The sequence below is a fragment of the Triticum aestivum genome, chromosome 2A (assembly GCF_018294505.1).
Source record: "Triticum aestivum cultivar Chinese Spring chromosome 2A, IWGSC CS RefSeq v2.1, whole genome shotgun sequence".
Taxonomy (NCBI): domain Eukaryota; kingdom Viridiplantae; phylum Streptophyta; class Magnoliopsida; order Poales; family Poaceae; genus Triticum; species Triticum aestivum.
Genome location: NC_057797.1, coordinates 431825784 through 431848252, shown reverse-complemented (window position 1 = coordinate 431848252; position 22469 = coordinate 431825784).

The following is a 22469-nucleotide window of genomic DNA, read 5'->3' as shown; positions in this document are numbered from 1 at the left end:
GTCTATCTCTGCATATCGTCGCGTTTTCACGCTTTCACAAAATTCATATTTTGTGCGGACTTGGCTTTTATGTATGTGAATCACAGGTCAAACCTGGATTCCTCAGACAGAGTTATGGAGAAACTACTTGCAATAGTGTCCCATTAACAAAAGCCATCTTGGAACCATACTAAGTTCATGAATGAACTATATGATTCAACATCTTGTTTGTCACTTCTAAAGCGTCAACATACTTAGTCATTTGTTATAGAATTCGCCACAATATCCTGTTGGGAACAATTTCCAACTACCGTGCCACCATATTGTGTATTACACAAAACCCTTAACTTAAATCGAAAATCGCATGGAGAAAAAAGACTGTATCGATGTAACATTTTACAAAGAACTCTTCATGATCTCCGCTTGCGAGAAAACATATCATTAGTACTTACTCTAGTACTCAATGACATCTTTCACTGTTGTCCCATGGTCAGTACTTTGATCACTTTAGTATCCATAATCGCAACACCTTGGGAGTATCGGACATATCTGGTTGTTTTACATACCATAGAGTACATGATTAATCCAAACACAAAAGTGTGTGGAATCTGCATCATGTATTTTGCTCATCATGTTTTGGGACACCGAGTCTTGCAAAAAACTCTTCCATGTGACTCTGGCAAGAATCACTCCTTGGCGGTTTTAAATGCTAAAAGGTTTTAGCACCTTGTCAATATGTATTCATTTCTTAGCCCTATTAGGTAAATCTATCGCCATAGATCATTATGCCTAATATTGAGGCTATTTAGCCTAAGCACTTCATCAAAAAAAACTATTTTCAAATGAAGTCCTAATTCGTGTTAAGAAATTTATTTCCAATTAACAATGTGTCAAGCACAAAAGGTTTTTAGAAATATTATTACGCTCCCACTTACTTTCTTGAATTACCAGAATCTTCGTTACCCATTGATGAAGTCAGAACCCTTTGATCATCTCATCAAAGCACGAAGATTCAAACTCCATTTTGCTCTCTTCTGTCCAGCGCTGGAACTCTGAAGTTTGCACCCTCACTAGCATCCTCTGGATAGACAAAATGCCTTGGACTATAACACATGCAAGTCCTTGGTTTCATTTCCATCAGATGGAAATCCTATTGTCACCTATGTTTCATATCTCATGATTGAAATATGTATTAATTGCTAGTTCAACCCGAACCTACTTTAAGCATCGCTACAATGAAAACAACCTCATTGTAGTCAACTCTTGAACTTGTTATTTCAACAAGTCGACCTTTATGGATAAATCATTTTTATCTGTATTAGTTTTGAGTTCCATAAATATTCGTTTGACTCTAAGTCTTCCGAAAGGTGTATCAAGGTTTTAATCTTGAATCACTTATATGGAAACTAACTCGGGTTGTATTGACATTTAACCAATTCCAGAGTCAGGGCCCATCAACGCTTCCTTGTGTATCATAGGTATAATGTTGTATAACAACAATATCTCGTTTGCGCACCTAAGAGGTTTGCACGAGCCTTGCCTACGTGGTTCAGCTGCAAGTTCGACTGAAGTTCATACATTTTATTGTAGAGACTTTTGTAGCAGTCGCAGTAGGAAACTCTGGAATTACTTCCAAGGTCTCTTTCCTTTGATCTGATGATGAAGAAACTGTTTATCTCGTCGAGTTGCACTATTCTCCCACTCACCTTTTGGAAAGAACCATTCTCTTTAAAAGCACACCGTTTCGCGGCAAAACTATTTGCCTCAGTATAGTGAGGGAGGAATACCCAACATTTTGGTATAAACTACAAAGTAGCACTTGTCTGATTTGGATTAGGTTTGTAACCTTTTACACAAGCCCCATATTCCAAATGTTAAGAAAATATATAACATGGTTGGGCATACCATACCTTGGCTTCATTTCAACAGACCCGATGTAGCTCTTTTCAGTGTAAAAGCCGCAGTCTCTAAAGAATCACTTTAAAAGGGATAATGGCAAATGTATTTATGTCATCTTTGACCTTACCATGTCATAAATGGTTAGATTACATCTCCACGGACTTTGCACTTGCAGTGGTGTTCCGGGAGGTGCAAGTTATGAAACCCCTTTCACAACTCATCAGGAATTCGCTAAACATGTAACTCAAATAATCCTTTGTGCAATCAAATTGCATAAACATAATTTTCTTGTTACAATAACTTCTACTTCATTTTTGAAAACCTTTCGAATGATTTCAAAAGATCCAGTCTTACGTCTCATCAAGTAAATATCCATATATCTACTTGAGTCATTTCTGAAGATAAATAAATCCCCCACTTGCAACAGCATTTGTTGAACTACACACATCAAAATGTATGATCACCAATAAGTTTGTTGCTCGTTCCTTATGGCTTGTGAACGGTATTTCAGTCACTTCACTTTTCGGAGGAAAGTTGCAAGTGTCATATGATTCAAAATCAAACGACTTCAAAATCCATCATAATGGAATTTTTCCATGCGGGTTTCTCCAATGTGACCCATTGCAGTGCCACACATGTGTGGTATTCTCATAGTCTCGCGACATCTAGCGTCAGCGTTATGGATGTATCATATTACCATCAATATTCATAACATACATCCCATCTTGGATGGAAGCATGACCCTTCATGTTATTCATAATACTTAACAACAACTGTTGGTTTTTTGAACAACTCTTTTGCAACAAACATTGTGCAATGGGCTAGAGTGTATGAAACTCTAAAATGAATTATGAAAGTAAACCCAGAGGTATTGTATTATTATCAATATCCATAACATACATCTCATTCATAATGAAAGTATGGCCCTTGTGTTATTCATAACATCAAACATAAAAAGTTCTCTTATGAACAACCTTCTTGCAAGATACCTTATGTAATGGGCTAGAGTTTGTAAAACTCTAAATGAATTATGAAAATAAATACAGACGGCAATACACTGATGGAAGGTATAGTAACATTTACTATGTTCCCTGTGTATACCTTAACCTCATTTCTGGCTAGTCTGTTTAGGCCATAGTAGCTCTTACATTGATTCGCAACAGAATGCAATCGAGCGGGTATCTTTGTGATTAACTCACAATACCCAAGAATTAGTGATTAACATGTTTAACCATAATTCCCAAGAACTATATCTTTGACCAGCCTACCATACATCAAAAACTTGTATACATTCATACATGAGCTGGATATTCCAGTCATCTTTCTTTCTGCCTTTATACTTCTAACAGTTTAACTTTTAATATTTCTCCTACTCGCAAAAGAAACACCCAACTTAAGAGTGGCATTAGCCGCGGACTTCCTAGGCGTGTAAGTCATACTAACACCCTTTGGATACTTCCTTTCTCTTTAAGTTGTTGTTTTATTCACCTTTCATTATATGACAGGCGTTCTTCTGGATCCCTTTCCCAACAGTCAAATGCATAGTAAACACTTTTACTAATACTTGCAAACAAACATTGCTTTGTTTGTATCTGAAAATAATTTTCAGTTCCATGAATATCATATAACTATCCCAATTTCGAAGTTTGGGATTCATGGAAGCAAACATATTCCACATGACCGTAACAGAATTCTAGCTTTTGGATCGAAGGACGAGAGTCATATGATCCATAGCATTACCGGGAGGATGTGGAAAGCATGTGATAGGACAAAGTCCTTCTCGACACTTTTGAGGACAATCCTCACATTACGTTACCAATCGTAAAGTTTTAACCAGATATTTAACATCTATTCAATTTTAACAGGGAAGGTGGAAATGCGAGCCATTATTCTACAACTATTTTGCAAGAAACACTTAGACAATGTTCATAATTAATTGGACTGAGAATTAAACATGCTAATTCAACAGTGCGCTCCCACTCAAATCAATATCTCTCATAATTAATTTTGAGTGATCCATGATCCAGACTTCAATTCATCGCCATAGAATCATCATCTCATAACAGGAATTTTAATCGGTAGGCCAACTTGCCGATCACATCTCTATGTGACTCTTGCTCATCTTTCGATGTGTGTGTTCCGAGCTCAAGACAATCCTGCCATGAACGTCAAGACAACCAAGTGATCTTGCTGTGAGGTCTGACCTCACCCGCCTCACACTTCTCTAATCATTCATACCCATGCATCCATGGCACACCCCGAAAAGATAGGTGTCGTGACGGTGCTACACTTGGGAGAACACTAACTACTTGATATTTTAGTGAGAGATCACCCTAATAAAAAGTGACTACCGCGCAATCAAGAAGGGTGCATCATAAGGGATAAACATCTCAGGTATTTCATAATAGCATGATATGCATAGCCCTTTCTGACGGAGAAGTCTTTCATTTCTTCATCTTCGGCATTCGCGTCGGTGTTCACCTTCACGAAGATTGCCACCACCTTGTTGATGCACCAGATAATATTGCTATCTCTATAGCTAATAAAATAAGTGCATTAATTAAGGTTGACACACAGGTCACTAAAGTGACAATCATATGGCTCCAACCATCATGCCGAATCATGACACGCAGGTCATGTTAATTACATCATATAGTCATCTCATACATAATCAAATTGAATATGATCATTGCTATACCACATCACATGCACATCCTGCAAAACCAAGTTAGACGCCTCTAATCGGTTTATAATTTTATTTTACATGGCTTCTAAGGTTTTGACTTAAACCGCAGCTACCAACGTTTTATCATCAAGTATGATTATTCAAGTTGCTAGATTAACATCTCAGGGTGTATGAAACATAAGATAATTAAATCTTGAGCCCATACTAAACTTCATCATACGCATGACCCCCGTGCAGATCATATCTGCAATGCCCTTTCATCTGCGAATTTCATCTTTCTTTTGACTATTGCAGAACCCAAAGAACTGATAGCACTTCCATGATCAATCAGGATCACGGATTGCCACAACTTTGTCAAATTCCACCATGTTGTCTCGAGATTGAGCAAATGTGAATTCTAGGGAAGCAACAAGAACGTCGGGTAAAAGATTTCATCTGTCACCCGCATAAATAATTTTCCACAACAGATCTCATCTACTACCCAATTATATTATGCAATACCCATACATGTCCATGTATTCTAGATCGAAACCTACATCTACACATAGCACGTCTCTTGATGCCACTATAGGGAAACGCAGCAGAAAACAAAAAATTTCCGACCTACGCACCAGCCCAGGGCCACTATGGAGACTGCATACATGGTTTGATTTTTTTTGTTACCGACTCATAGCACAGCGGGAAGTAGAGTTGATGACGATCGGCTGTGCAAATCCCCGCAGCTAGGATTTACAACCTCCCAACCACGAGGATGTATACTCTCATCTGCTCCTCAGACAGCCCTCTGGGAGGTGGTCGAACAACCCCCGTACGGTGTCGCGGACAGCCCTTCGGGAGGACCTTCGAAACTCGAACGATCACTCGGACAGCCCTTCGGGAGGACCTTCGAAACTCGGACGGTCACACGGACAGCCCTCCGGGAGGCACTCATGAACTAAGACCGAAACTACGATCTTTCTACAGAGTTAGACACATACAGTGTCATCTATCCGGCAGGGCTTCGCCGTCCAGAACTAGTACCTGCCGGAACCCAGACAGCCTTTCGGCTCTACGAAACTATTTCGCAGGGAGGGAGGGAGAAGCCAGATCATTGCATGTCACTTGTATGTGAGAAGGGATGAGGAGAATGGCAGCCCCTTCTCCTCCTTTTATAGGCCAAGGCAAGGGGTGGGTGGTGGAGGAAATACCAAAACACCCATGCTACATGTCCCACATGAAGGGTGAAATGGTAACTCAAGTGGGGCACCAAGGGGACACAATGGAGGCACCCACTTGGCCAGCCACAACCTTGCCCCGCCCATGGGGGGGGGCAACAAGTCACCAACATGTCTCCTAGAAACATGGGTGCTCCCTAGACAAAAAGCCACCAAACATGTAACCCCCGATTCGTGGGATCTTGTCCCCTCGTGCTGAGACAAGATGTTTTCCGCGAAAAAAAAATTCTGCAAAATTCCGGAAGGTCCCAGAACATTTCCGGAACCCTCTAAAATTCTTCTGGGCATGATCCGAAACATTTCCGGTGTGGTGATTTTTATCAGCGAAAAGCAACAACGGCGGTTACGGCAGCTACGGAACATTTTCGGTTTTTCTCTCCGAAAATTCCCAAAAGTTCCCAGACCAATTCTAGGGCCCTCTAAGAATTTCCAGGCGAATGCCAAAACCATTTTGACATAATAATATATTGCGAAACAACTTTTCGGTTTACCGAAACTCTTTCGGTTTTCTCTCTCCGGAACTCTTCCGTTGTCTCCGAAACTTTTCCGGTGACTTTCTCTCAGACTCCCTGTCTAGTATTCAGCAGACAGAAGACCCTTAAGCGTGTGACCCTATTGGTTCGGTGAAGTATAGACATGACCTGGAACCCCTTCCGATCAATGATCAACATCAGAGCCGTGGACACCCATATTGACCCCTATACCCACACGAATGAATATTCAAGTGAACCTCCAATTGCCGTGTGCTATTCCTGTTGCTTCGTGATATGTTACAAATACTCAAGGTGAGATTTACTTACATCCCCATGGATCAACGACTTGTCCACTATGCTAGTTACATCGTTACCGTTTTTTTCTCTTTTCTCGTTTCCGTGTTGCGGCATCCCTGTGATCAAATCACACTGTGTCTGGCCAGACGATGATGGATACCGTAACACTGAGCGGGCCCAAGAATATCTCTCCATCGTTGGAGGAGCAAATCCCAATCTTGAGCTATCAAGTTACTTGACACACTTTTCCAGGAACCCGTAAGCCACCGTAATAGCCACCCATTTACGGATGACGTCTAACAAACCCCAAAGTTCTAGAAGCAAGTATGAAGAAACTGGATACTCTCATGGTCTAAGGAATTATGAAAATGTTAACCATCTCTGTGTTATGTACCATTAACTTGTGACGAACGAATCTCATAGCGTAACATCAATCCGGGCCGATTCAACACAAATGTGCTCTTAACATTGTGCCCTCAAAGTTGCTGGCATAGACATGCCCCTGACCAGGAAAACAGAATCATCATGCAACACTTGGCTTGTAGTGACCCGACCTCAAACGGTCAAGCCTCTGTGCTTCAGTGTCATCCCTGGATCGGTAATGCTGACACAGACAGTACTCGAGGATTTATAACAGAGTAGCAATCACACACTTATTACATTGAATGTCTCAAAAGAGAGCTTATTACAATAAATATGGCTTAAGGCCATGTAATACGATAATAGCAGATAGCTTGGAAGATAAAGTGAGTCCATCAACTCCAACGGCATAGCTGAGATGCACGGCAACGACCTAACGAACCTTACTCCTCGTCTGAAAATTCTGCAACATAATACGTTGCAGCTCGAAAACGGGTCAGGACATGGAATATGTTGGCAATATAACACAGTAGAGCAAGAACAGAATAATGCTATCACTACATGCATATATGGCTGGTGGAAAGCTCTGTGGTTATGGTTTTTGCGAAAAGCCAATTTTTTCCTACAACAAAGGAAAATTTTTTATTTTAACTATCATGGTAGTTGAAACATCATTGAAAAGTTTCCTCCAACTCAATCCCAATTAAAGTAATTAACAACCCAACAATATTATTTAATAGTGATGAGATACTTATGATACTCCAACTATAAGATACGCAAGATGTCCATAACCGAGGACATGGCTAACCATGATTAGTTTATACACTCTGCAGAGGTTTGCGCACTTTTCCTCACAAGACATGATCTCCTCTGTTTGATTTCTCGCACTTCATTTTGTTTAAGTAATGGATGACCGAGACACAGTCTTTCAGAAACATTAACCCCTTACTCTGGGCAGACCATACCAACCTACATCCCTCTACCTGCTGATCCACCTCTTCGGGAGCTTCACGCAACTTATTCAACTATGCTAGAGCCCATAATAGCTTGTGGCTGCACACGGAAGTTTCTAGCATGAAAATATCTCAGTTCCCTTTGAGCCTGGGTGGCGGACCATAGGATTATCACACGGGTCCTCCGGGATATCCTAGGACAACACTGGATTCCCCAGGTGCCCAACAAACAATCCACCCAGATGTGTATTCAAGTTGCCACCTTAAGTTGAACCATTAATTAACAATCTCACATCTGTCTTGGATTTCAGTCACCCAACCACATCTACGTGCATAGCATAGCAATATAAGCAATACGTAGAAGTAACTCCCAAGGTTTGAATATAACAGGGCAATAGGTTCTACCTCATTAACTACTTCCCAACCCACATGTTAATCACATCCTAACCATGCAATGTTTGAGGATTGGAACTAATGCATAAAAACTGGGTGTTAAAGGGGTATGATCAAAGTGTTACTTGCCTTGCTGATGATCCGCAAAACCTAGGGATTCGTAGTAGCACACTTCGCACTCCGGGTGTTCTATCGCATACAAACAATAGTATACATAAGCAATCAAGCAAGGAAAACACGGGTAAATCTCAAATAAGAAGATCTAACCAGAAAGTTCAACTTAATAACTCCGGTTTGCGAAAACAATCAAATCAAATGGAGCAACGAAACTCAAACTATGAAAGAAACAAGATCCATTTACTAATCTGGAATAGGTAAAATTTAAAGTAGCAAAAACTTGTTCAAATTTGTTAAACGAAAAGAGGGTTTCGAGACGAAGATCTAGGCTCTTGAATCGCCTAATTCCGATAAATGAGCGAAAAGATAAACTGAAACGAAAATCGGATGAGAAATCGCGATTGAAAATAATCGTGGAAAATCCGAGAAAAAGAAAACTGACGAACAGGCTAACGAATGAGCGTTCGTTGTCTGCGGCTAATGAGTGAACACTATTCGTTAGAATGAATGTACGGACGAACGTCCGCAAAGTAACTAAACCGCGAAAAACCGGCAAACCGATTTAAAAAAAGACAACAACTAGGGTTTCTAAAAAAACCGGATCGGTTTTCTAGAGAAAACCGGCGGGGCGGCATATACCTCCGGCGGCTTCCGCGATGGGGCGGCAAGGTGCGGCGGCAGCGGTGAGCGGCGGCGGCGGCGTGCGGCAGTAGCGGCGGTGGCGTGCGGCCGCAGCAGCAACCAGCGGCGGCGCAGGCGGCAAGCGGCGGGGCGGGCGGTTTCGGGGCTCCAAGGTGGGCGGGGCGCGCGGCCGAGTCGGCCACGGCGTGCGGCGGCGGTAGCAGGCGCAGTCTCCAGGTGGGAGACGGCGGCGCGGGGAGGTGGGCCGGCAGCCTGGCTCGGCTTGGCCTCGGCCTAGTTGGGCGCTGCGTTTTTTTTAAAAATAATTTTGCCGGAACTAAATAAATCTTAGAAAATAAAATAAAAATCTAAAAATGCATTTAGAACAGGATGAACATTTTCTTGGCCCTAAAATGCAACTTTGAAAAACGTGCAATTTTTCTAATTCAAATAAAATAGCAATAAACTCTGAATAAAATCAAATATTTGATTTTAATATTTTTCCTCCAATATTTCATTTTATTTTGGAGAAGTCATATTATCTCCTCTCATATATTTTAATATGAAATATTTTTGGAGAGAAAATAACTAAAACCAAAAATCCTCGTTTCAATATTTGATAAAGCTCAAATATGAAAACAGGGAAATCCCCAACTCTCTCTGAGGGTCCTTGAGTTGCTTAGGGTTTTGAGGATTTGCGAAACGAAGTGCAATAAAATATGCTATGCATGAATGATCTATGTATAACATTCCAAATTGAAAATTTGGGATGTTACAAACCTACCCCCCTTAAGATGAATCTCACCCTCGAGATTCGGGTTGGCTAGAGAATATGTGTGAGTGGTCTTTGCGAAGATCATCCTCTCGTTCCCAAGTGGCTTCATCCTCAGTATGGTGGCTCCACTGAAGTTTGCAAAACTTGATAACCTTGCCGCGGTTGACTCGGCTGGCAAATTCAAGAATCCTGACTGGCTTCTCCTCATAGGTCAAATCATTGTCCAACTGAATCGCCTCCAATGGTACTTGTATCTCTTAATGGTATATCGGCCATCTCAGCATGACACTTCTTCAGCTGTGAAACATGAAATACATCATGAACTCTTGACAGTCCTTCAGGTAACTCCAACTTGTAGGCAACTTCTCCCATACGTTCCAAAATTCGATACGGTCCTACAAAACTCGGGGCTAACTTTCCCTTAACTCCAAAACATTTCACTCCTCGCAGGGGTGGCACTCGCAGATACGCTCTATCTCCAATTTCATAGGTTATTTCCTTGCGTTTCGAATCTGCATAACTCTTCTGTCTAGACTGAGCTACCTTCAATCTATCTCGGATCAACTTAACTTTCTCTTCAGACTCCTTGATCAAATCTGGTCCAAACAACTGTCGGTCTCCAACTTCATCCCACATCAACGGTGTTCTGCACCTTCGTCCATAGAGGGCTTCGAACGGGGCCATCTTCAAACTGGCTTGATAGCTATTGTTGTATGAGAACTCCGCGTAGGGCAAATTATCATCCCAACTAGATCCATAATCTAGCGCATAGGCTCTCAACATATCCTCCAGAATCTGGTTGACTCTCTCGATCTGTCCACCGGTCCGCGGGTGGAATGCTGTACTGAACTCCAACCTTGTCCCCAAAGTTTGGTGCAGCTGATGCCAAAACTTTGAAGTAAATTGTGTTCCTCTATCTGATACGATGGTCCTCGGAACTCGATGCAGACATACGATCCTAGTCATATATATCTTGGCCAACTTTGCACTTGTATAGGTGGTTTTCACCAGGATAAAGTGAGCTACTTTGGTCAAGCAATCTGGTGATGAAATCCATGCCAAGTTTATGCCACTTCCATTCGGGTATCGGCATCGGCTGTAACAATCCTGCTGGCTTTTGATGCTCTGCCTTCACTCTTTGACACACATCGCATACGGCTACATACTCGGCAATATCATTCTTCATACCAGTCCACCAGAAATGTTCCTTCAAATCCAAATACATCTTGGTGTTTCTGGTGTGTATCGAGTATGGTGAGTCATGAGCCTCCTGAAGTATTAACTTCTTGATCTCTGTGTTATTGGGCACATAAACACGGTCCTCAAACCATAAGGTGTCGTGCTCATCCTCACGAAAACCTTTGGCCTTTCCTTCGCTCATTCTCTCTTTTATCTCGGCAATCTATTTATCCTCCTTCTAAGCTTCTTGAATCTTTCCTAACAATGTAGACTGAACCTCCATTGTTGCAATAAAACCTATAGGAACAATCTCCAATCGAAGTTCCCTGAGATCCTCTGCTAATTCCTTTGGCAATCCCGTGCTTACTAGGGTGTTAGCATAACTGTTCCGACTCAAAGCGTCTGCTACGACATTGGCCTTGCCTGGATGATAGTGAAGCTTCATGTCATAATCCTTTATAAGCTCCAACCATCTTCTCTGCCTAAGGTTCAGCTCCTTCTATGTGAAAATGTACTTCAAACTCTTATGATCCATGTACACATCACAACGATTTCCAATAAGGTAATGTCTCCAGGTCTTCAATGCATGCACTACGGCTGCTAACTCCAAATCATGCGTGGCATAATTCAATTCGTGCGGTTTTATTTGTCGTGACGCATACGAAACAACTCGTCCGTCTTGCATAAGCACACTCCCATGTCCTAGGCGAGAGGCATCGCAATACACTTGAAACTCCTTGCGTATATCCGGCAGAATTAGCACTGGGGATGTAGTCAAACATTTCTTTAACTCCTGAAAACTTGCCTCACGTTCTTCTGTCCATTTAAATTTGGTATCTTTCTTCAATAACTCTGTCATCGGTTTTGCAATTTTGGAAAAATTCTCAGTGAATCTCCGATAGTATCCTGCGAGTCCAAGAAAACTACGGATCTTGCTAACTGGAGTGGGTGCCAACCATTCAGTGACTGACTGAACCTTGGTGGGGCTACTGCTATACCTTCTCTTGATATAATCCAACTTCCTTCAACCAAAACTCGCATTTGCTGAACTTGGCATACAACTGATGTTCCCTGAGTTTCTCGAGAACTAAACGCAAATGCTCTTCGTGCTCCTTCTCATCCTTGAGTATACCATTATATCATCAATTAACACCACAACAAACTTATCCAAATATTCCATGAACACCTTGTTCATCATGCTCATGAAGTAGGCAGGGGCGTTAGTTAGTCCAAATGACATGACCGTATATTCGTACAACCCGTACCGTGTGGTGAATGCTTTCTTTGGTATATCCTTCTCTCGTATCTTCAGCTGGTGATATCCAGATCGCAGATCGATCTTTGAAAATACCTTGGCTCCTTGCAGTTGGTCAAACAAATCATTGATCACTGGCAGTGGGTATTTGTTCTTGATTGTCACCTCATTTAACACATGATAATCAACAAGCATTCTTAGAGACTTATCCTTCTTCTCGACCAAAAGCACTGGGGCTCCCCATGGTGAGGAACTCCGTCGAATGTAACCTTTCTCCAATAACTCCTTGATCTGTTTCTTAATCTCCTCCAGATCATTTGCGGGCATCCGATATGGTCGCTTCGATATAGGCCTAGTACCTGGCAATAGCTCTATCAAAAACTCGATGTCTCGATCCGGTGGCATGCCTGGTAACTCCTCTGGAAAAATCCGGGTAATCCTTGACTACATGCACTTCCTCCTGAACAATTCCCGTGAGGGTATTCACTTGGCTACTCCTTGGCGCATGCCTAGATACATACTTGATCCTTTTTCCCTCAGGGGTGGTGAGACAAATTGACTTACTAACATAGTCAATGCTTCCTCCATACTTTGACGTACAGTCCATGCCTAATATCACATCCAATCCTTGTGACTCCAAGATTATTAGGTCGGATGGAAAAACATGGCTACCAATTGTTAAGGGTATCTAGTCGCACCATCGACTAGCCATATACTCTGCTCCAGGTGAACTTACTAACAGAGGGGTCCTAAGGGTTTGGGTTGGTAGTTTAAACTTATCCACAAATTCCCTTGATATGTATGAATGCGATGCACCAGTATCAAAGAGAACAAGGGCGGTAAAAGACTTAACCAAGAACTTACCAATAACCGTGTCGGGCAGCTCTTCAACCTCCTCCACGTTGACGTGGTTCACTTGTCCTTTGTTGAATGGATTGGGCTTCTTTCCAGCGCTCCCATTGCCGTTTCCATTCTTCGCTTCAGGGCACTCCGTGGCATAGTGTCCAATCTTCCCGCACTTGAAACAGGTAACGTGGCTTAGGTCCCTCTTGGCGGGTGTGGCTGGATTGGAGCGGTTTTGATTGTTGCTTGCTCCATTCCCATTCCTTGGGCCAGTATGATTATGGTTACTTCCTCCATTGTGGGTGTGGCCTCCATGGTTATGAACAAGTCCTCCCGAGTTCGGGGTTAGGCGAGGCTTCTGCTGAGCTCCTGAATTATACCTTCCTTGTCCATACTTCCTCTTACGGTTCTCAATTTGCTGTTGCTTCCCTTCAATCATAAGAGCCTTATCTACCAACTCCTGGTAGTTATTGAATGTTGCCACCATCAACTACATGCTCATCTCATCATTCAGCCCTTCCATAAACTTCTCCTGCTTTGCGGCATCTGTGGCCACATCGTCAGGGGCATAGCAAGATAACTTGCTAAACTCATCCGCGTACTGAGCCACAGTATGGTTCCCCTGGCGTAAGTTGTGAAACTCACGCTTCTTCATACTCATAGCTCCAGTTGAGACATGGGTTGTACGAAAGCTTGTTGAAACTATTTCCATGTAATAGTGGCTATAGGGTAGGTGACAGTGTAATTCTCCCACCATGAGGCTGCTGGTCCATCCAACTGATGTGCGGCAAAATGCACCTTCTCAGCATCTGTACATCCTACAGTGGTTAACTCCCTTCCAATCCCGCGGAGCCAATCATCTGCCACTATTGGCTCGGTGCTACTGGAAAACACCGGCGGCTGCAACCTCAGAAAACGGGCTAAGTTATCAACCGGTGGTGGCGGCGGTGGATTGTTGTTGTTATTGTTGTTGTTGCCTTGGTTCTGAACTAACAACTGCATCAGGGTATTTTGCTGCTGGATCAACTGAGTGAGCTCCGGTGGGAAGGTAAATCTGGGGTCATGTCTCGGAGGCATCTGATGGGTTTAGAGGGGAGAGATTAGAATAGAATGAGGTCTAATGAGAAGACACTACCCATATGCACATGAGACAAACACAATCTTTTCACTCAATCAATCAAGCAAGGGCATACAATCGATCTAACTATCATTACAAAAGTGCTCGGACTATACTATATACATGGTGGAATACTACTACTGATGTGGTGGTCTACTAAAAATATTCCTCGGTTGAAGACTCCATGATGTCTGCTCCAGCTTCGTCTTCGTAGTCATCATCACTATCATTGGGGTCTGTGTCGGTGTCGTCGATGATAATGTAGTCCTCCGGGCGAATCTCCTTGGGTTCTTTGTGTTCTCCTCCTGGCGCGGGGTCTCCCATGAATACTCCTAGCTTCCTTTCCAGATCGTCATTCTTCTCCACTAGTACGACGATTTCCTCCTCATAATCTTCACATGTAGCCTTAAGTTCTTCTTCCAGTCCTGTGATCCTTGTCATCGCCTTCTTCCGGTCTATCATTCCTACGCACATCTGGTTCTCCTGGCGACAAATGTGTTGGTTTAACTCCTGGATGAAAGCTGCAATTGATCTATCCTTCCTGGTGCTGATCATCTCCCATTGCTCATCTCGGCGCCCATAAATCTGATAGATAGTATCCTTAAGCTCCTTATGATAAACTTCTCCAATGCGTTCCATGGTGATGTGAGCTGCCATACTTTTGCCTAGACTCTAGGTTGGCGCATCAAAGTAAAACTCTATGGGCTTTGCGACTAGCATGAATGTCCTTCCTGGAACTTGAACTTGAATCATCCATCGCTCCTCTTCTGGTAAGGTGGCGTTGTAAGTCCCGGTGAAGCTTGGTATTCCAATGTTCAGGTACCTAGTGACTTCCTTCAAGTGTCATCCAAAGGGGGCGTCTTCATCTGGTTGTGCAAACTTGTTCCTTGTGTCCGCCATCCTAAAGAGTAGAAAATGGAGAGGAGTCAGAAATGAGAAGAGAATAGTGATCTAGGCTTTAGCTTAGTGGTCATGTCCTATAGTCAGCATGTGCTCTGATACCATCTTGTAGCGACCCGACCTCAAACGGTCAAGCCTCTGTGCTTCAGTGTCATCCCTGGATCGGTAATGCTGACGCACACAGTACTCGAGGATTTATAACAGAGTAGCAATCACACACTTATTACATCGAATGTCTCAAAAGAGAGCTTATTACAATAAATATGGCTTAAGGCCATCTAATACGATAACAGCGGAAGGCTTGGAAGATAAAGTGAGTCCATCAACTCCAACGGCATAGCTGAGCTGCACGGCAACGACCTAACGAGCCTTCTCCTCGTCTGAAAAATCTGCAACATAATACCTTGCAGCCTGAAAACGGGTCAGCACATGGAATATGCTGGCAATATAACATAGTAGAGCAAGAACAGAATAATGCTATCACTACATGCATATATGGCTGGTGGAAAGCTCTGTGGTTATGGTTTTTGCGAAAAGCCAAATTTTCCCTACAACAAAGGAATAGATTTTATTTTAACTATCATGATAGTTGAAACATCATTGAGAAGGTTCCTCCAACTAAATCCCAATTAAAGTAATTAACAACCCAACAATTTTAATTAATAGTGATGAGATACTTATGATACTCCAACTACTAGATACTCAAGATGTCCATAATCGGGGACACGGCTAACCATGATTAGTTTATACACTCTGCAGAGGTTTGCGCACTTTTCCTCACAAGACTCGATCTCCTCCGTTGGATTTCTCGCACTTCATTGTGTTTGAGAAACGGATGACTGAGACACGATCTTTCAGAAACATTAACCCCTTACTCCGGGCAGACCATACCAACCTACATCCCTCTACCTGTTGATCCACCTCTTCGGGAGCTTCACGCAACTTACTCAACTATGCTAGATCCCATAATAGCTTGTGGCTGCACACGGAAGTTTCTAGCATGAAAATATCTCAGTTCCCTTTGAGCCCGGGTGGCAGACCATAGGATTATCACACGGGTACTCCGGGATATCCTAGGACAACACTAGATTCCCCAGGTGCCCAACAAACAATCCACCCAGATGTGTATTCAAGTTGCCACCTTAAGTTGAACCATTAATTAACAATCTCACATCTGTCATGGATTTCACTCACCCAACCACGTCTACGTGCATAGCATAGCAATATAAGCAATACATAGAAGTAACTCCCAAGGTTTGAATCTAATAGGGCAATAGGTTCTACCTCATCAACTACTTCCCAACCCACATGTTAATCACATCCTAACCATGCAATGTTTGAGGATTGGAACTAATGCATAAAAACTAGGTGTTAAAGGGGTATGATCAAAGTGTTACTTGCCTTGCCGATAATCCGCAAAACCTAGGGATTTGTAGTAGCACGCTTCGCACTCCGGGTGTTCTATCGCATACAAACAATAGTATACAAAAGCAATCAAGCAAGGAAAACACGGGTAAATCTCAAATAAGAAGATCTAACCATAAAGTTCAACTTAAGAACTCCGATTTGCGACAAGAATCAAATCAAATGGAGCAACGAAACTCAAACTGTGAAAGAAACAAGATCCATTTACTAATCTGGACTAAGGTCAAATTTTACAGTAGCAAAAACTTGTTCAAATTGGTTAAATGAAAAGAGGGTTTCGAGATGAAGATCTAGGCGCTTGAATCGCCTGATTCTGATAAACGAGCGAAAAGGTAAACTGAAACAAAAATCGGATCAGAAATCACGATTGAAAATAATCGCGGAAAATCCGAGAAAAAGAAAACTGACGAACAGGCTAACGAATGAGCGTTCGTTGTCTACGGCTAACGAGTGAACATTGTTCGTTAGAATGAACGTACGGACGAACGTCCACAAAGTAAATAAATCGAGAAAAAACGGCGAGCCGATTAAAAAAAACAACTAGGGTTTCTAAAAAACCGGATCGGTTTTCTAGAGAAAACCGGCGGCGGCGGCGTATACCTCCGGCTGCTTCCGCGGCGGTGCGGCGGCAGAGGCGGGGCGGCAGCTGCGACGAGCGGCGGCAGCGGCGTGCGGCAGCAGCGGCGACAGCGGCGGCGTAGGCGGCGTAGGCGGTAAGCGGCGGGGCGGGCCGCTTCGGGGCTCCAAGGGGGGCGGGGCGCGTGGCTGAGTCGGCCACGGCGTGCGGCGGCGGCGGCAGCAGGCGCGGTCTCCAGGTGGGAGACGGCAGCGCGGGGAGGTGGGCCGGCGGACCGGCTTGGCTGGGCCTCGGCCCAGTCGGGCGCTGCGTTTCTTTTTTTTTAAATAATTTCGCCAGAATTAAATAAATCCTAGAAAATAAAATAAAAATCTAAAAATACCAAACCAAATTTTCACCATCTAAATAAAATATTTAGAATAGGATGAACATTTTGTTGGTCATAAAATGCAACTTTGAAAAACGTGCAATTTTTCTAATTCAAATAAAATAGCAATAAACTCCGAATAAAATCAAATATTTGATTTTAATATTTTTTCCACCAATATTTAATTTATTTTGGAGAAGTCATATTATCTCCTCTCATATATTTTAATATGAAATATTTTCGGAGAGAAAATAATTAAAACCAAAAATCCTCGTTTCAATATTTGATAAAACTCAAATATGAAAACAGGAAATCCCCAACTCTCTCCGAGGGTCCTTGAGTTGCTTAGGGTTTCAAGGATTTGCGAAACGAAGTGCAATAAAATATGCTATGCATGAATGATCTATGTATAACATTCCAAATTGAAAATTTGGGATGTTATAGAGCTAGTATTAGAGGCCAGACTAGGAATACTTCTTACCATTTATTATTCCACACGTGCATATGAGTCTTCCTCTGAGCCTCTTATTATTGCAGACTCGAGAACCATAGCAGTTATAGCATGGAACATAAACATAATTATGAACATGGAGATAAGTAATAGCATTTATTATTGCCTCTAGGGCATATCTCCTATAGTTATTTGCTCCAATATTCTTCATATATTTGATAAAAATCTCCGTGAAGTTTCAGCTTGTTTGGAGTCGTGCAGAATAGGTGGCCTGACGTAGCTTTTCCAGGTCTAGATTTCCAGCTGCCGGAATTCTCCCTCTTTATGTGTACCTTGCATATTATGAGAGAAAAGGCATTAGAATTACTCCAAAAAGCATTATTATGGATAAAAACATCATAAGTAATAGTAAGAAACCATGATGCAAAATGGACGTATCAACTCCCCCAAGCTTAGACCTCGCTTATCCTCAAGCGAAAACCAAAATCAAAAAACATGTCCACATGCTTCAAGAGAGAGGTGTTGATAAAAACAAAATACATACATAGAAGTATCATGTTCATTATTATAACAGCAACAAACTTAAACATAAAACTTTTATCAAAGAACTTTTATCAAAGAACTTTTATCATAGACTTCTCATGAATAAGTGACAATTCATCGCACTATTGAAGTATAAAGCAAAAACTCTATTAAAAACCAACAAACTATGGTCTCAGTCAACTTTGCAACTACAATTCATCATCTATTGAGGAAGGGTCACGTATCAAAGCCCTTAGGCAAGTCCACATACTCAACCATCATATAGTCTCCAATGATTTCTAACACTCACCGCGTATACATGAGAAAAACATTTCAACCAGACACATAGAAAGATAGGGGCTTGTAGTTTCGCCTCCCAACGTAATCACCTCAAGGGTGATGTGAATAATAATAACTCATGATATCTATATTCAACTCTACATATGTGCCTAGATCTTTCCTCACCACATGATGCTTGCCAAAGGAGAAAAATAAAAAGGAATAGAAGGAAAACTTTGACTCTTTGCATAAAAGTAAATACATAGAAGTTAAATATATGCCCTTCGTAGAGGGAAGCAGAGGTTGCCATGCGCTTATTTGTTTGTATGCTCAACCCCTTCGTGCAAAAGAATGTCACGTTGCATTGCCCCTTGTGATAGCGACCTTTATTATGCAGTCTGTCGCTTTTATTCTTCAGCATCACAGGTTCATGCAACGCTCAATTTTCTCTTACACTAAATGATCTCACACTTTTAGAAGCAATTTTTATTGCCTTTTTGCACCGATGACAACTTACTTGAGGGATCTTGCTCAATCCCTAGGTAGGTATGGTGGACACTTGAAAATAAGTTTTGGGTTTAAGGGTTTTTGGATGCACAAGTAGTATCTCTACTTAGTGCGGAATTTTTGGCTAGCAAAGGTAGGGGGCAAGCATCACATGTTAAAGGATCCATGACAATATGACTTCTATGTGAATATAAACAAACATAAACCATTAAGTTGTCTTCCTTGTCCAACGTCAACAATTTTGGCATAAAATATTTTGGTGAGGGCTCACAATCACAAAATATTTCTAGGATAGTATATTTATATGTGAATCTTCTCTTCCCTTATTAATTCTTTCATGAGTTGCATCATTAAGTAATGTTATGTTTGTCAATCTCTAATAAAATTTTCTATTTATACTTTTCCTTATGTGGTGTCATCACCTACCATAAGATTAGTATATGATCTTTTTGATTTATTTCCTTTCTCGTTTACTTTTATTTGCAACATGAAAGTAAAGAAAGCAAAAACTCAAACTAAACTTTATTATATATCTTGCACACGATTACAAGGATAGATCACTAAGCAAACTCTTGAAAAGAAAGGATCGAACTAAAATTTTATTCATCTAAAGAAAAAGATGGAACTAAAATAAGTAATGGTAAAAAGATAGTGGGATGATATGATACCGGGGGTCGTGGACTTAACACGGCGGATGTCCTAGCGGAAGGAATTAGCCGTGGAGCCATCACAACTAGGTTAGCTTGAAGGGGTTAAACGGGACAAAGGACACAGAGAGTTTACCCAGGTTCGGCCCCTCCCAACGAGGTAAAAGCCTACTCCTACATTGTGTTGTATTGCTAGGGTTTCGATTACTAGGGAGCGAATACGCTTGACCTAGTTCTCAATTGTTTGTTTCTTGAGTTAACCCGCCGCCGGGTCACCCCTTTATATACACAGATTGATACCCAGCGGCTTACAGAGTCCCGATCGGCTCATACACAACATGTCCGGCTCGGTGACTAACTAAGCTTGCCTTACAATACAGGTTATACATGCGGCGGTTCATCCTCTTGGGCCTCAAGTCGCCTCTGGGTCTTGGGCCGTCAATAGGCTTGCTATAACCCGCCATCTTACTAATAAGTCGCCAGTGGTATGACCCAGCCCCTCCTGGGCGGTTCATACCCAGTAGTTATATCCCCAACATTAGGCCCGAGGTTGATTTGAACTTGTTCACATCAATCTTTAATACCTCACTTGTGAAAATCTTGCATCGTCCTTTTAACAAATTTGTTGTAATTCGCCATGACGTCAGGTCACAGAACCTCCTTAACCTGACATGATGTCATTTCACATTAAATTTGCACGAGGCCCATAACATCTTTAACTGATCCTTATCTTAATGATCATCCGAAAATCGAGGCGTACATATAGCCACATGATGATTTCAACCTCCTCGATTCCCATGCATGCCATGTATCCATCCTCTTATAAATAGGGGCGGGGGTCCTTTTCATTTCCCCCTTGCCTCCTTGTCTTTGTCTTCCTCTCACGACTCCTCTACAGCCTCGAGCTCCGCCGCCGCCATCCTCCGTCCGTTGCACCAACTCACGCCGCTGCATCAACCTGATGGGTCCAGAGAACGCTGGTGCTCCACCGCAGTCCATCTATATATGTCAGTATTCATCTCTTTGTACCTCAGATCTGCATTAGGGTTAGCCTTGTTCATTGGTGTTCTTCGCCGTTCTTCGTCTTCTCCTTTAGTTCGAGTAGCCTTTGATCTGAACATGATATGAAACTTATGCGGTAGTAGTTTAGCATTCGTTTTTAACATCAGAATACTTCTTCCCCATAGAAAACCCCATTAGAGCACACAAACTTTTTTGTTGCCGCCACCTTAGGTTTAGAATTTACTGCCTTTTCTGGACAACCGCAGATCCAAAATTACAGCTCCAGTGTGTGAAATCTTTTTGTTCGTCACTTAGCAAAATTTTCATCAATAGATTTGAAGTACCATAACTGCTAGGGCGTCTTATATCGTAAACCGTGATCCACCATATAACATTAGGCCCTGTTTAAGCCGTCATCATATGCTTTATATGCTTCATAATCTGCATAACCTGACAATACTCTCTGCTTTAACCATGCTTGCTTATTCATCCTCATAATTTGGTTCTACACAATACGCTTGACTTTTAAACTATGTCCGACTTAACAGCAGAATCCTTAACCCAGTAAGTATCATTAGTCCCCTTTTAAGCCACAAATATGAATATCCACGTACTTCAATGTTCATCTTCTCACTTAACCTGTCAGCCGTTTATAGCACTTTACCTTTGAATCCATGGTCTGGTTTAACATCATAGTTCTAAACCAGTAATATTTCTTTCTTTTAGGCTTTCAACCTCCAAATGGGAAAAACTGTCACTGCCTACAACTGGGTCATTTCCCAGGTCACCGAGGAAGACTTGAACGAGTATGTTCAGCCAGGCGTTCTGGCCAAAAAGGATGTCATCCATTGGAGGGTCCCGGGCACTGAAACTCCTCCTGAGCCCATGGATGGTGAAGTAGTTGTCTTCATTGGTCATATGCTTCGGGGCTTCAGCCCTCCCGACTGAAAATTCTTTCGTGATGTGTTGCATTTCTTCAAGCTCCATCCACAAGATATCGACCCAAACTCTGTTAAACATCTGCAACTTCCAAGTATTCTGCAAGGTGTACCTTCAACAGGAGCCCATCGTAGAGCTATTCAGGGAGTTTTATTATTTAAACTGGCAGAATGAATTCACATACGGGCCCAGCCTAGAGCTCGGCATCATTTCCTAGCCACCACCTTGCCCAGCCATCCAAAGACTGAAACCAAACCTAGTTTTATAGCAAAGATACTTCTCCAGAAGGGGAAAATACTCTGTCGGGATCGCGCCAGCCGACTTAGCAACAGGAATCCTCTTCCAGATTGCATCAGTACAGCAAAGCGAAAGAAGTATATGCTAGTTTTTTCAAAGAGTCGGGCCTTGATGGCCAACGACTTGTCTGGAATTGATCTGGTTTGATGCTGGGTCGCATGGAGAGTCTTGCCTCTAAGCCGTCATCCCAGCTGACGGTGTCCTGGACTAGGGGGTACTCACCACATTGTCTCCCGGTCAGTTAGATTGGGCCGAGGACACCCATGGCCATATACTCATGGGCCAGTTCGGACAGCTTCTGCATACAAGGAAGATTCCACAAGACTTGGCGGTCAAGACAAGGACTCCTCCCCCACCGGCGTATTCGGCTAGGACTCTTGTTATCCTAGGCTGGC